Source organism: Gossypium hirsutum, chromosome A10 (genome assembly GCF_007990345.1).
Source record: "Gossypium hirsutum isolate 1008001.06 chromosome A10, Gossypium_hirsutum_v2.1, whole genome shotgun sequence".
Lineage (NCBI taxonomy): Eukaryota > Viridiplantae > Streptophyta > Magnoliopsida > Malvales > Malvaceae > Gossypium > Gossypium hirsutum.
Genome location: NC_053433.1, coordinates 38,597,539 through 38,613,417, shown reverse-complemented (window position 1 = coordinate 38,613,417; position 15,879 = coordinate 38,597,539).

Genomic DNA, 15,879 nt, shown 5'->3' with positions numbered 1-15,879 from the left:
TTAGTAACAGAGTCCTACCGAACCAGCCTCTACACACCATTTCTGTCCAACCCTAGACTCAATGTGGGGATTAAATCAACCCACCCTTCCGTACACTCTAGATAGTACTGAATGTGGCACAAAACAGTAATTTGTAGCTAAACTACCAGTATATTAGGGTTAAAAGCCTTTTAGTACACTTCCTCCAAATAATATTGTAACATCCAAAAATTGGGCCTAGTCAAAATAGTGGTTTTGGGACCACAAATTTGACATAAAAATATTTTTTTATGATTGTTATGAGGTCTAGGATATGAAAATAAGTATGTCTTAAAGTTTCATGAAGAAATTTTAAGTATAAGGTGTCTAATTGGTATTAGGGACCAAATTGAATAAATTGGAAAACTTAGGCTCTAGAAGCAATTAGTATGAAATTGCTATGGATTTTTAAATAGGAGGTCTTAAAGAGTAATTTACTCAATTTCTATGTTTTTGGACAAAATGGGGCATGCATGAAAAATTTTGAAAGGTTATTAAGGAAGGGCATTTTGGTCATTTGGTAATAAATTCATTCATCTTCTTTCCATAGCTGTCAAAAATTACATGCTCTCCATAGCTAGGTTTTTCAACATTTCAAGCTCAATAGTAAGTGCTCCCTAGCCCCATTTTTAATGTTCTTTGTATTTTTGAGATCCTCGTAACATGCTCTTTCTATTTCTACCCATATCACATGCTAGGGTTCATGTTTAGAAAATTACCCATGCATGTGATGTTTGTATTTTGATGATTTATGAAGGAATATGAGAGTTTGAAGGATGGTAAATAACTTTTACTAAGTGGTTTTTCATGGAAATGGCTTAAAGGACTAAATTGTAAAAGTTGTGAAAATGGGCAAAAAAATATAGAATGAAGGAAACACATGGGTTGCTATAAGTGTGAATAGCATTCGGCTAGGCTTGGGTAGCCAAGAAATTACATGCATTTCATTATATGAGCCTTAGGACTAAATTGTAAATATTGTGAAAGGTTAGGGGAAAATAGACATTTTGCCCAGGGGTGAGTTTTAATCCTAAAATGAAAAATGTGAGGTATTAATAGTCTAATTTTATTGATATAGACCTCGAGAACCAATTTCAGAGGTCGACCATGGAAAATAAAAGGTTTCGGAATAACCGGGACTGGATCCGAAATGACTACCAGCCAAGTTCGTATAACTCGAAGTAAACTCTTAATATACTTAAAAATGCATGTTCTTGAATATATGATAATTAGATATTCATAGCATGATAATCCATAAGACATGCTAGTGTAAATGAAATGATGATAAATGTCTAGGTTGAAATAAAAAGGGAAATCGATGGTTAAATTATGACTTACATGACTTGAGATCCTGCATGTGTTGTAGAGAAGGATTTAGCCTGGACGGGTAATCCATTGATCACAATACAAAAAGAATCTAGCACGGACGGGTGTTCCTTAAGTGATCGAGCCTCCCGACGAATATGGGTGCAATTAAGATTTAGCCTGGACGGGTAATCTGATTGAAGATTGAATTTAGCCTGGACCAGCAATTCGATCTAAGCTAATGAGAGGAATTGTCATTAAAAGGGATTTAGCATAGACTGGTAATCCTGGCAATGCTCTATGAGTTAATACTACGGGGGATTTAGCCTGGACTGGTAATCCCACTGTAAGATGTAAGGTTTGTGGGAGTGCGTACTTGAGATGATCACTTGTATGACTTGACAGTAATTAGGCTATCCATCGACATTTTCAAGAAATTCAACAGGATTAACATAAGAAATAGGGAATGAAAATATTGAATTGATGAGCTCATCTAAAACTAATGACATGATGTATTGACATGAGACTAACTTGATGATTGAGTTCATGTGATAGGGAAACTATTTCATACTTGTTCGAATTATTGCCTAATATGATTGTATGCTAATTAGCCGGTAAGTTTACTTTCTAGTTATCCGGACTTGCTAAGCATGTAAATGCTTATCCCTTCTCTTTTCTCTTGTCTTACAGAGCTCACAGACTCGTGAAGATTGGAAGATGGCTGGAGTACTGTCAACACTTTCGACTTGTTTTTCTTTGGTATATAGAAACTTTTATTTTGTTATAATGGCATGTATAAGATTCTTCATTTTGTTATATGTGTCATTTGACTAGCCAATGTAAGGGCTTATATGATATGCTTACTCATTTTGTATATGGCCATGAGATATGACTCATTTTGATGTAGGTTGTAAACCTACTAAATATGCATGGTTATGCTTGAATGTTTCATGTGAATTCTTATTGTGTTATACTATGAATGGATATGTGAAAAGTAGCCATATCACTTGGAAATGGTTTAGGTCATAATGGACATGAGTTATAAAATGTGCCAAGTATAAAAATATGTGATTTTTTAAATGGTAACCCTAACACGAAGAGGGTAATATTATCATAGAATAAAATGAGACATGCAGTAACATGTATGACCTTGGTCAAGAAGGTTTTAAGGGCACACTTATGTCATGTTAGTTGTTTAAGGAACATGTGAGTGTGAATGGATGTTTGAGGGTGACCAAAGGCTTGGAAAAATAGCCTTTAAAATGGTCCACATAGGTAGGCACATGGGCATGTGTCTAGGCTATGTGTAACACACAGCCAGCCCCTTGGGCGTGTCGCTCAGCCGTGTGTCCCCTGCAACTAGAATTTTCAGGTCAGTTTGCATGGTAGTAAATACACGGGTAGAGACACGGTCGTGTGTCTCAATCGTGTGGAGTACATAGCCTAGCACATGGGCGTGTGCCCTTAGATGAATTATGATGTCATAAATAGAATGTCCAGGTTTTTGGACACGGGCGATGACATGGGCGTGTCTAGGCCATGTGAGGGACACTGGCCAGAGACAGGGTGTGTGCTCGGTCGTGTGAAAACCCCTGTAGGTTCGAAATGAAAAATAAATTCTAATAATTCAACACAGGTAAGGGACACGGGCGTGTTCTCAAGCACACGGGCGTGTGAGGCTTAACCCTAGGAATTTTTATAAAATTTTCTTAAGTTCTCGATTCTTTCTCGGATTGCTTTTAATGTATGATTTGGACCTTGTAGGCCCATAATAGAGACAATATGATTTTGTTTGACCGGTTTTAAATTAAAATGAAATTTTATAGTCTGTATTTTTTGGTAATGCCCTGTACCTTGTCCCGGTCTTGGGTACGGGTAAAGGGTGTTACAAATATCAACCCAACCCAACGCAATGCAGCATATAATGACATGTCATGCTATCACAAGTTTGTCAAATACACATTCAGTTCAGTAAACATGATTGTATATAACATGCTCAGTACATAATTCACACAATCAGTATCACACAGTTAAGGGTCTAAGTAGTGCTTACTGACTCTATGGAAGGTTCATAGTCGACTTGGACGACCCGTGCAACCTTAACAATCATTTCAGTAAAAATGGACTCACTGCCCATGTGGCTTGCCCGTGTGGGCCCACACGCTTGTGTGGCCCACAAGTTCCAAATTGGCTTTGGCTGTGGCGACCTAGCCTCATCGATCACATGGCCCTGTTAGGACAAATGGTCTAGCACACGGGCAACCACACGCTCAAGTGGCGTCGACAGTGAAGTTTTTGGCTTTTGTCGAAACCTCATTTTCTGCGCAATCGAGTACACACCTATATCGTTTTTGATGCCTAATCCCTTACGAGCACTCCAGTACCTAAAATTGACAAATCAAAGCCTCAATTTCAGTAACATAATCGAGACTTAAACGGTATTGTAACTAGACGTTCATCCATAACTATCGAAACCCTTACCTTTGATTGAAACGATGAATCCACGCACTCAACTCATCGATTGGGAACGATTTTCAGTCCCTTGCTTAACTCTTAAACACCAAAAAGGAACCCTTCTTAGAAAGCAACCAGAAATGTTAAGACTAGCAAGAACTGAAGCTTACCCATATTGTGCAAAAGCCGAACTAACGAGCCACAGAAAATTTAGAAGTAAAAGGGGAATCAAACAAGGAAATCGACAACAAAGAAGGAAAGGGGCGACGGTAAAAAGAAGAGTAAAAGAGAGAACATGTGCTTTCAATCACTGATCAGAATGGAGGCTAAAGAAAAAATCAAATAGAGAGGGAGGACAAAGAACCAAAAATTCAGCAGAGAACAGAGAAGAAGAGAAAGAAGAAAAAAACGAGAAAGAAGAAGTGGAGGAAAAGATGATCAGTTTTTTTCAGAGAGAATTCTTGGAAAACTGTTTTACTCAAATCCCACTACCTACCCTATCTCAATCCCTTAATTTTCTCCCTCAACTCCCACTACATATGCACCACTCAGAATCCCAATTCAGCATAACTCTGGCCAAACTTTAAGCAAAAATACTACTCCTTGCCATCATAGAGAATCAAACACAAGACCTCCAACACACCAACACTTCACTTAACCACTAGACCAGCTGACCCATTCTGATATCGTTTTATAAACAATTAAATAAAATCCTACTGAACAAGAGTGAGGCTTACCTTAGAAAAAATTTCAAAATTTTCCAAAGGCATGGCTTGAACTTGGGACCTCACACACACACCTAGAACACTTAACCACTAAAGCAGATATAGATTTGTGTTAAAATTTAGAAGAAAAAAATATGAAATTGGGGGCATTACAAGTTCCATTAGCTAAAAGGGCCAAATGGATATGAAACTTTAAAGTGAGTGGACTTACATGGTAATTAGACCATTCCTATAGTCAGTGGATATTTATGGCAACGTTTTATTAAAATTATAAAAGTTTTTAAAGGTTAAAATGGTAATTAAGTAAATTAAGGTTAAATTAAATAAAACAAAATCACTTCATCTCTTTTACTTCTACCACCCACCACCGAAGTTAAAAGAGGAAAACACCATTGAAGCTTGCTAGGGCATTCGACCAAGTTGTTTTTCTTGCATGGTATGTATTTCAACTTCGTTTGTAATGATTTTTATGTTTTTGAAGTCGTTTTAGCTTAATTTAGCTAGCCTAGGGATTAATTTGAAAAATTGTTAAAGATTAGGGGTTATGCCATGAATGTTCTTATATGGTTTTTGATGTTTAATGATAGATTATGAGTCCTTGTTGATAAATAAATAAGTTTTGTAAAGTGATTTTTGCTAAAATCTACATATAGGGATTAATTTGTAAAAATAGTAAAAGTTCATGTTAAATTTATGAAATGATGATTGGCATGGATTGAAATAAGTCCCTTGTAAATTCAGTTAGCTTGAATGGGAGATTCAAATGCTTAGATTGCAATTTATGAACTTAAGGACTAAATTGTAAAAAGTTAAAATTTTAAGGCAAAATAGTAATTTTACATAAATATGAAATGTGGATTGAATTGAATAATAGAAGTATTAAATGGATTGAAATTATCTATTTAGATCAAGATAGACCACGTACGAACCTAGATTGGGGCAAAGCTAAAGCTTCAGAATAATTAGTTTATCTTCACGTCCCTAATTGTTGAGGTAAGTTCGTATGAATGGTTATTATTATGCTATTGTTATTCAAATGTATGTTATCATGTACTCATAACGTAATTGAATAATATATATCCAAATCAATGTGATGACAGTTATTGAGTTCCGATTGAACCTTAGGAATTCGTAAGATAGAAATGACATGTCATTAGGGATTTTATGTTTCGGGTGATAGTCTTGAATGTCCAACCGATGGCTGAGGTCCTGTATTTTTTGTGGATACTCTATAGCTCATGTGAGGAGAATTGTGTAGCTTACATTCTAACCCATAACTCGTGTGAGAAATGATGTAAAGGAAAGGTTACGGTTATATGTTTAAGCACACTTCATGTGAGCTTTCCCGAGTATCCGATGATATTTTAGATGGTTTAATGGGAAAGAAAAGGGATTGAAATGGTAAGTTTCCAAATGGAATTATGCATATGCTTATGAAAAAATGAATGAATCAAATGATGTATATTCATATGGAAATGACTTATCATATGTTTAGTCCAAGTGAATTATGTATAAATGCACTAACTTGTGCATTGATGATAATGCATTGGTTAATTTCTTCCCATTTAGTTATCTTTAGCACATATTTTAGCATGTTTTGGTACTGATTTCACTGCATGAGTATTTTCAGATTGCGCCTAGAATTGTCGCCACACCTGACAGCTGTCCAGATAGGAACAAAAATACGTGAATTGTTCAGCTTGGTACAACTAACTTGTACGTGTGGAGGCATCATGATTCTGATGAAATGACACCTGGGCTATTTGGGGAAAATATAAATATTCACATAAAAAGAAAAAAAGGAGAGCTTTTGGGGGGATTATCATCCTCTTCAACCTATCCTTTGAATTTTTTGGCTATGCAGCATAAGTCTCCTATAGGTGAATTGACATGAAAGGGATGTAGACTAGCTCTTGACGAGGAGCCTTAAGTCGACACAAGAGGGAATAGAAAGATTCAAGTCAAGTTGTCTAGGTATAGTATTCTCTACTTGTAATAGCCCATTTTTAGTGAAATCAAAAAGTGGTTTCGGGACCACAAATCTGAGCCAAAAAGAAAATTTATTTTAATATTATTAAATGGTCTACATTATAATAGGAATGTCATATGAAAATTCTAATAAGAAAAATTTATCGATTATGTGTTTAATTAGGGAAAGGACCAAATTGCATAAAATGCAAAAGTTGAATTCTAGTACTATAAGTATCAAATAGCTACAGAATTTAAAATTTGAGGTCCTTATATGGTAATTAGACCATTAAAGAAAAGCTAGTAGATTTTTTTGATGAATCATCCATGGAAAATTAGAAAAAGATAAGGACTAAATAGGAAAGTGGAAAAATTAATGGATGATAAATAATTAAATAAAAATAACATCATTATATATCATCTTCATCCCCAAAAATTCCATGGAAACCCTAGGAGAGAGAAAGGAATCTAACCAAGCTTAATTAGGTATGTTTTCTTGTTCCGTTTTTAGTAATTTTTATATTTTTGAGATCAGGATAGCTTAATCTATCTATTTTAGGGTTTAATTTGAAAAGTTATCAAAGTATCAAAATTTCTCCATGGATGAATATGCTGAAGTTTTAAAATTTATGGTAGAAAATGAAAGGTTGTTGATAGATAAATAACTTTTACAAAGTGAATTTGATGAAAATATGATTTAGGGATTAAATTGTAAAGATGTAAAACTTATGGAAAAATTCTGAATTTTATGAAATACATGTGTTATAAAATTTATATGAAAATTTCGGTTAGGCTTGGAATAAGGATTAAATTGCATGAATTTCAATTTTTGAGCCTACGGATGAAATCGTCATTTGTGAACAGTATCGGGGCAAAATAATAATTTTGCCTAGGATGTAGATTAAATTATATTGAGTATGAAATGGATTAAATTGATGTTAAATTTATTTATATAGATCCTGAAAGGCTTAATACCGCGTTAGATCGAGGAAAACAAAAAGTTTCGGATTAGTAGATTTCGTATACGAACAAGTATCGAGGTAAGTTCGTGTAACTAAATTGTGTACATTTATATGTTTGAATTAAATGTTGTATATGTGAATTGTATAAGTATCATGTATGTGAAATTGATTAAATATCCGGTAATGCCTGATAAAATGTCAAATCCCGTTTGAATAAATGAAAGTCGATGGTTGGGTACCTATGGAAATGAATTAGAGAATTATAGTAGTGTACACTAAAGTGTACTATATGAGCGTATCATCAATATTTCTAATAAATTCAATGAGTAAAGTTCTGACATGGATAAACTGAACTTGAATTGATTTGTCATCAAAGTATACACGTAATATGGAATAATGTTATGGAAAGCATATGTATATGAAAGACATTAAATGATGAGCTCATCTATATACTTAGTATTATGTGACTTACTTGACTAATATGACTGGTGAAGATGTGTTTTAGGCTATAAGACAAATTGCTTGGATGCATTATTGTAAGCTTATCTTAAATGTAAATATACGACAAGTTAAATTCTTATTGTACGAACTTACTAAGCATTTACTAGGTTTTCTTTTCTCTATTTTATAGCGCTTGGAAGCTTGAAGAAGTTGGAGATCGACCGGAGTATCATCACACTATCTTCCAGCTTGATTTTGTATAAAAAGTAATCTTATTTTGGTATAATGGCATGTATAGGTTAACTTGACCCAATGATGGTTTGTAAATGAATATTTGTAATCCAGCCATTGGTATGGCTAGTGATGTTTCATTTGGTATATTATGAAGTTATATATATCATATTTAACATATATGTATGTTGTTGGTTAAAATGAATTAGGGTATAATATAAGTCTTTATTAAAAGGTAAGTTTGATCATATGAATATATGTGATGTTATTTCATACATGTTATTGATGCTTGTTTGATTTATATGACTTGAATTGGTTGAAAAATGTATACAAATGTTATTGTAGGCTGAAGGTTAAATTTGAGTGAGAAATAAGGCTAGGAAATGGCATTATTTTGTCCATACAGGTAGGCACACGGGCGTATGTCTTGACCGTGTGTCCCCTACATCCTAAAATTGAGAAACAAATGCTCAGAATTGGGCACACAGGCAGAGACATGGGCGAGTGTCTCAGCCGTGAGAGATATACAACCTAGAACACGGGCGTGTGTCTTGGCCGTATGAAACCTGCACCTAATTTTAGAAAAATTAAATTGATCACATGGCCTAGCACACGAACATGTGGCTGGTTGTGTGGCAGAAGTTAGAGAGTTACATGGGTAATTTCACAGGTTGGGACACGATCGTGTGCCTCGCATCAAATGCCCACACGGCCTAAGACATAGGCATGTCACTTGGCTATGTGAGCCACATGGCCTACTCACACGGGCGTGTGACCTCTGTATTAAAGAAAAAAACCTTAAATTTTACGAAAAATTCTCTGAGTTCCTGAATTAGTCCCGACTTGATTCTAATGTTGAATTTGGGCCTCGAGGATCCATTTAAGGGACAATATAATTAATATCAGATATGAAAAGAAAATGACATGAATTATATGAAATTACTCTGTATACTCCGGTAACACTCTGTAACCCTGTTCCGGCGATGGATATGGGTTAGCAATGTTACATTTACTGGTATATCAAGCTGGAGCTAAATCGAGGAAGCTGAGAGCAATGCTCCAGCTTCAGTTCGAAGATCTGTATCTAATAATAGTAGGCCCGAATCAGAGGGCCGAGGTGAGGAGGCAGAAGAAGCCTTCTTTCAAATAATGAATGAGTGATTTACAAAATTCATAAGAACAAATCCTGCTGTACAACAACCTCTCCCTCTTGTTCCTCAGTTGGTTCTAGAGATGCCACAGGGTGCTAAAATGTTAGAATCGGTAAGCTTCTGGTGGATAAAATCTATAAATATGGGGCAGAGGAATTTAGGGCTACTGCTGATGCTGATCCAGAGAGGGCTGAGTTATGGTTAGAAAATACCATTAGAGTTCTAGATGAATTGTCATGTACACCAGTTGAATGTTTGAAATGTTCAGTATCTTTACTAAAAGACACAGTCTACCATTGGTGGAATACCATAACTTCTGTTGTACCAAGAGAAAATGTTACTTGAGAATTCTTTCAGACAAAATTCAAAAAGAAGTACATTAGTCAGAGATTTTTAGATCAGAAAAAGAAAGAATTTGTAGAGCTCAAATAGGGAAACATGACTGTATCTAAATACGAGCGAGAATTTGTTCGGTTGAGCAAATATGCCAGAGAATGGGTTCCGACTGAGGCTGATATGTGCAAATTTTTTGAAGAGGGCTTAAATGAAAATATCAAGCTATTGATTGGAATTCTAGAATTAAGAGAATTTTTTGTATTGGCTAATTGAGCACACAAAGCCGAGGAATTAAGCAAAGAAAAGAAACAAGAAGAGAAAAAAACTCGAATTTATGGTAAGAGATTTATGGACAAGTCACAATCATCCACTTTAAAGAAATCAAAGAAGTACCTTGATCGTTGTACTTCATCTGTGGGGTATTCTCGAAAAGAACAAGGCTCCCAACACTCTAATTTGAGATCTCTGTCTCCATCCGTTACAAGTGTAGGGAGTGTTGGAAGTCGTAAACCAAGATGCAAATATTACAATAAATTGTATTTTAGTGAATGCCGCATAAGAAGTGGAGCTTGTTTTAGATATGGTGCTTTTGACCACTATCTTAGTGATTGCCTAAAAAATCTTGTAAAAGATACTGTTCAGACCTCTAGGCCGAGCAATCCTGTCTCGAGAGGTAGACCACCTCGACACCCCGATAATGTTAGTGGTAGTTGAGGTGTGAAAAAAGATTCAACAGACAAATCTGAAGCCACAGCACCAGCAAGGACATATGCTATATGTGCAAGACAGGATGCTTCTATACCTGATGTTATTACTGGTACATTTTCTCTTCTTGACACTGATATTACTGCTTTGATTGATCCTGGTTCAATGCATTCATACATATGCACGAACTTAGTGTCTGTTAAAAATTTACCTTTTGAATTTACTGAATTTGTGGTTAAAGTTTCGAACCCCGTGGGCCAGTATGTTATGGTTGATAAAGTTTGTAAAAACTGTCCATTGATGGTAAAGGGTTATTATGTCTCGGTTGATTTGATGCTACTGCCCTTTGAAAAATTTGATGTAATTTTGGAAATGGATTGGTTAACTCACCATAATGCAGTGGTAAATTGTAAATAGAAATACATTGCATTGAAATGTCAAAATTACAAATTACTCCATGTTGAATCTGATAAACTGGATGGGTTATCTAATGTGATTTCAACAATTTCATTATGAAAATATATTAGAAAAGGGTATGATGATTATCTTACATATGTGCTGGATATTAAAGTATCTGAGTCGAAGGTACAGTCAGTGCTAATTGTTTGTGAATTTTCTGATGTATTTTCGAAAGAATTACCTGGTTTACCACCAGTTAGAGAAGTGGAGTTCTCTATAGACCTTGTTCTGGGGACAACACTGATATCCATAGCACCCTACAGAATGGCTCCTACTAAATTAAAAGAGTTGAAAGCATAATTTCAAGAATTGATTGATAGAGGCTTTGCTCGACCCAGTTTTTCACCTTGGGGTGCACCAGTTTTATTTGTAAAGAAGAAAGATAGATCATTAAGGTTGTGTATAAACTACAGACAATTGAACAAAGTCACAATAAGGAACAAGTATCCACTACCTTGAATTGATGATCTATTTGATCAATTGAAAGGTGCCACTGTATTTTCAAAGATTGATCTCCGTTCTGGCTATTATCAGCTACAGGTGAAGGAATTAGATGTTACAAAGACAACTTTCAGAACCAGGTAGGAGCACTATGAGTTTCTTGTAATGCCTTTTGGTTTGACAAATTCACCTACGGTATTTGTGGATCTAATAAACAGAATCTTCAGACCGTATTGAGATAGGTTTGTGGTGGTATTTATTGATGATATTTTGGTATATTCCCGAGATGAAAATGAGCATGCTGAAAATTTGAGAATAGTGTTGCAAACTTTGCATGAGAAACAATTATATGCCAAATTTAGTAAATGTGAATTTTGGCTACGGGAAGTTGGTTTCCTCGGACATATAGTATCTGCAGAAGGTATTCGGGTGGATTCGAATAAAATTTCAACTATTTTTAATTGGAAACCACCAAAGAATATGTTTGAAGTTAGAAGTTTTCTGGGTTTAGCTGGGTATTATCGAAGGTTTGTTAAAGGGTTCTCAATGATAGCTTCTTTGATGACTCGTTTGTTGCAGAAAGATGTGAAATTTGAATGGACTGATAAATGTCAGCGGATTTTTGACAGATTAAAAACTTTATTGACAGAAGCACCTGTGTTAGTTCAGCCTGAATCGGGTAAGGAATTTATAATTTACAGTGATGCATCATTAAATGGTTTAGGCTGTTTATTGGTGAAAGAAGCTAAAGTAATAGCTTATGCTTCAAGACAACTAAAACCACATGAGAAGAATTACTTGATACATGATCTTGAATTGGCGGCCATTGTGTTTGCATTGAAAATCTAGTGACATTACTTGTTTGGTGAAAAGGGTCACATATTCACTGATCATAAGAGTTTGAAGTATCTGATGTCGCAGAAAGATCTAAACTTAAGACAGTGTAAGTGGCTTGAATTATTGAAAGATTATGATCTTGTTATTGACTACCACCCGAGAACAGCTAATGTGGTTGCAGATGCCTTGAGCAGAAAATCCCTATTTGCTTTGTGACCGATGAACACTTGGTTGTCTTTATCTGATAATGGTTTAGTTATAGTTGAGTTAAAAGTTAAACCAACATTTCTGCAACAGATCTGTGAAGCTCAGAAAAATGATAGTCAGTTATAAGCAAAACGGGTACAGTGTGAATTGACTTTTGGTTTAGAATTTCAGATTGGGTCTGATGATTGTCTGTTATTCAGAGGCAGAGCATGTGTAGCGATGAATTCAAAATTGATACAGAAGATTTTACATAAAGCTCATAATGGTAACATGTCTGTTCATCCTGACAGAAATAAAATGCATAATGATTTGAAAAAGATGTACTGGTGGCCGGGAATAAAAAGAGATGCTTCAGAATTTGTATCTAAATGTTTGATATGTCAGCAAGTAAAAGTTGAACACCAGGTGCCTTTGGGATTATTACAGCCAGTTACGATATCGTAATGAAAATGGGAAAGAATTACTATGAACTTTGTATGGGGATTACCCCTGTCTTTGAAGAAGAAAGATGCTATTTGGGTAATTGTCATCCGATTAACAAAGTTCGCAAACTTTATTATGGTACATATGGATTTTTACTTGGATAGATTGGCTAAATTATATGTTTCTAAGATTGTTAGATTACATGGAGTGCAGTCTCCATTATTTTAGACAGATATCCTAGATTTACATCCCGATTCTAGAATAAGTTGCAAGAAGCATTAGGTACTCAATTACATTTCAGCATTGTATTCCATCCTCAGACTGATGGACAATCCGAACATGTTATACAGATTTTAGAAGATATTCTTCAGTGTTGTGTGCTTGAATTTGAAGGTAATTGGGAAAAGTATTTTCCTTTATTTGAATTTGCCTATAATAACATTTATTAGACCAGCAGTAAAATGGCACTGTATGAGGCTCTGTATGGTCATAAATGTAGAACTCCATTGTGTTAGATAGAGCTCAGTGAGAAAATATACAAGAAGTTGACTTAGTCCGTGAAACTGAAGAAAAGGTAAAGGTGATACAGGATAGTTTGAAAGCAACCTCTGATCGTCAAAAGTCTTATGCTGATCTTAAACGAAATAAGATAGAATTTCAGGTCGGTGACAAGGTATTCTTAAAAGTATTACCTTGGAAGAAAGTTCTGAAGTTTGGCCGTAAAGGAACACTAAGTCCATTGTTCATTGGACCATATAAAATCACATAAAGAATCAGACCTGTTGCGTACAGATTAACATTACCACCAGAGCTTGAAGAATTCGTAATGTTTTTCTTGTATCTATGTTACGACAGTATAGATCAGATCCTTCAGATGCAATTTCTCAGACAGAAGTTGAGATTTAGTCTGATATGACTTACAGTGAGGAAACGATTAACATCCTGGCATGAGAAATAAATGTGTTAAGAAATTAAAAGCTAGCATTAGTGAAAGTTCTTTGCCAACGACATGGGATTGAACAAGCTACCTGGGAACTAGAGGATACCATGAGAAAACTTTACCCAAATCTTTTTACTGGTAAGATTTTCGAGGATGAAATTTCTTAACAGGGGAGAGAGTTGTAACAACCCATTTTCAATGAAATCGGAATAGTGGTTTCGGGACCACAATTCTGAGCTGGAAAGAAAATTTATTTTAATATTATTGCATGGTCTGCATTATGATAGGAATGTCATATGAAAATTCTGATAAGAAAAATTTACCGATTATGTGTTTAATTAGGGAAAAGACCAAATTGCATAAAATGGAAAATTTGAATTCTAGTAGCTATAAGTATCAAATAGTTATGGAATTCAAAATTTGAGGTCATTATATGGTAATTAAACCATTAAAGAAAAGTTAGTAGATATTTTTGATGAATCATCCATGGAAAACTAGAAAAAGACAAGGACTAAATTGAAAAGTAGAAAAATTAATGTATGATAAATAACTAAATAGAAATAATATCATTATATATCATCTTCAGCCCCAAAAATTCCATGGAAACCTGAGGAGAGAGAAAGGAAGCTAATCAAACTTAATTAGGTATGTTTTCTTGTCCCGTTTTTAGTAATTTTTATATTTTTAAGATCAGAATAGCTTAATCTATCTATTTTGGGGATTAATTTGAAAAGTTATCAAAGTATCAAAATTTTTCCATGGATGAATATGCTGAAATTTTAAAATTTATGGTAGAAAATGAAAGGTTGTTGATAGATAAACAAGTTTTGCAATGTGAATTTTGATGAAAATATGATTTAGGATTAAATTGTAAATGGAAAAATTCAGAATTTTGTCAAATACATATGCTATAAATTTTATATGAAAATTTCGGTTAGGATTGGAAAAAGGATTAAATTGAATGAATTTTAATTTTTGAGCTTAAGGACGAAATTGTTATTTGTGAAAAGTATAGGGGCAAAATAGTAATTTTGCGTCGGATGTAGATTGAATTAAATTGAGTATGAAATGGATTAAATTTTTGTTAAATTTATTTATATAGATCCTGAAAGAATTAATACCGAGTTGGATCGAGGAAAACAAAATGTTCCGGATTAGTAGATTTCGTATACGAACAAGTATCGAGGTAAGTTTGTGTAACTAAATTATGTACATTTATATGTTTTAATTAAATGTTGTATATGTGAATTGTATAATAATTATGTATGTGAAATTGATTGAGTATGTAACACCCCAAACCCGGCCCAGATGTTATTGCCAGATCTGACGTGTCACATGGACTTACGACTTAGTATGCATTCGTTGGTTTAAGTGATTGGGGTGGTCTTTGTAAAAACAGCGGTTGAATGAAAAGCTGGTTTATCAATCTTTAGGCTATCCATTTGTTGTGCTTGTTGAGTCTTGGAAAACGTTCATTAATTTTGAAAATCTGCGCAGCCTAACACTACCAGTTTCGACATAGTATAAATATAATTAGAAAATAAAACCATAGCGGAAAAAGAAATTTAAATAGCGGCCTTATTACAATTTAAAACCCAAAATTAAATTAGAATATAAAATAATAAAAATAAACTAACTTAGAAAAACCAACTTTACAGATGATGTGGCCACTCCGAATCCCTCACAGCTCCAAGCCCACTATGGTTGGGGATTTCCTGCAGAGATGAAAATAAAGGGTGAGTTCGGTAAACTCAGTGTGTAACATAACCCAACCATAGCCCAAAACAGATCAAACCTCAGAGTCAGACTTATCTGGGCCTTGGCCCAGTATAGAAATCAGAATGAAACCCATAGCAGATACAGAGCAAATATATCATGAATGCAAAAATCCCAACCCAGAGCCATCCATAACACCCCCGTACCAGCCTTACACCATGTGGGGAGACAACTCGACCCACCCAACCGCTACACACCACAGAAATTACAGCGAGGCTGCCAGATATTGTGACGAAGTCACCAGATACAGATATTGTGACTAGGCCACCAGAACAGATATATATATGTGGCGAAGCCACCAGATTGCAGCGAGGCTACCAGATATTGTGACGAAATCACCAGAACAAATATATGTGGCGAGGCCACCAGATTGCAGCGAGGCTGCCAGAACGCTTCCTCCGTCAATATAAACCATGTCCCATGCAACAGAAATAATATGTCATGGCATACGTATACAGAAACAGAACATCACACTTTTCAGAAAAAAATAACCTTAGGGG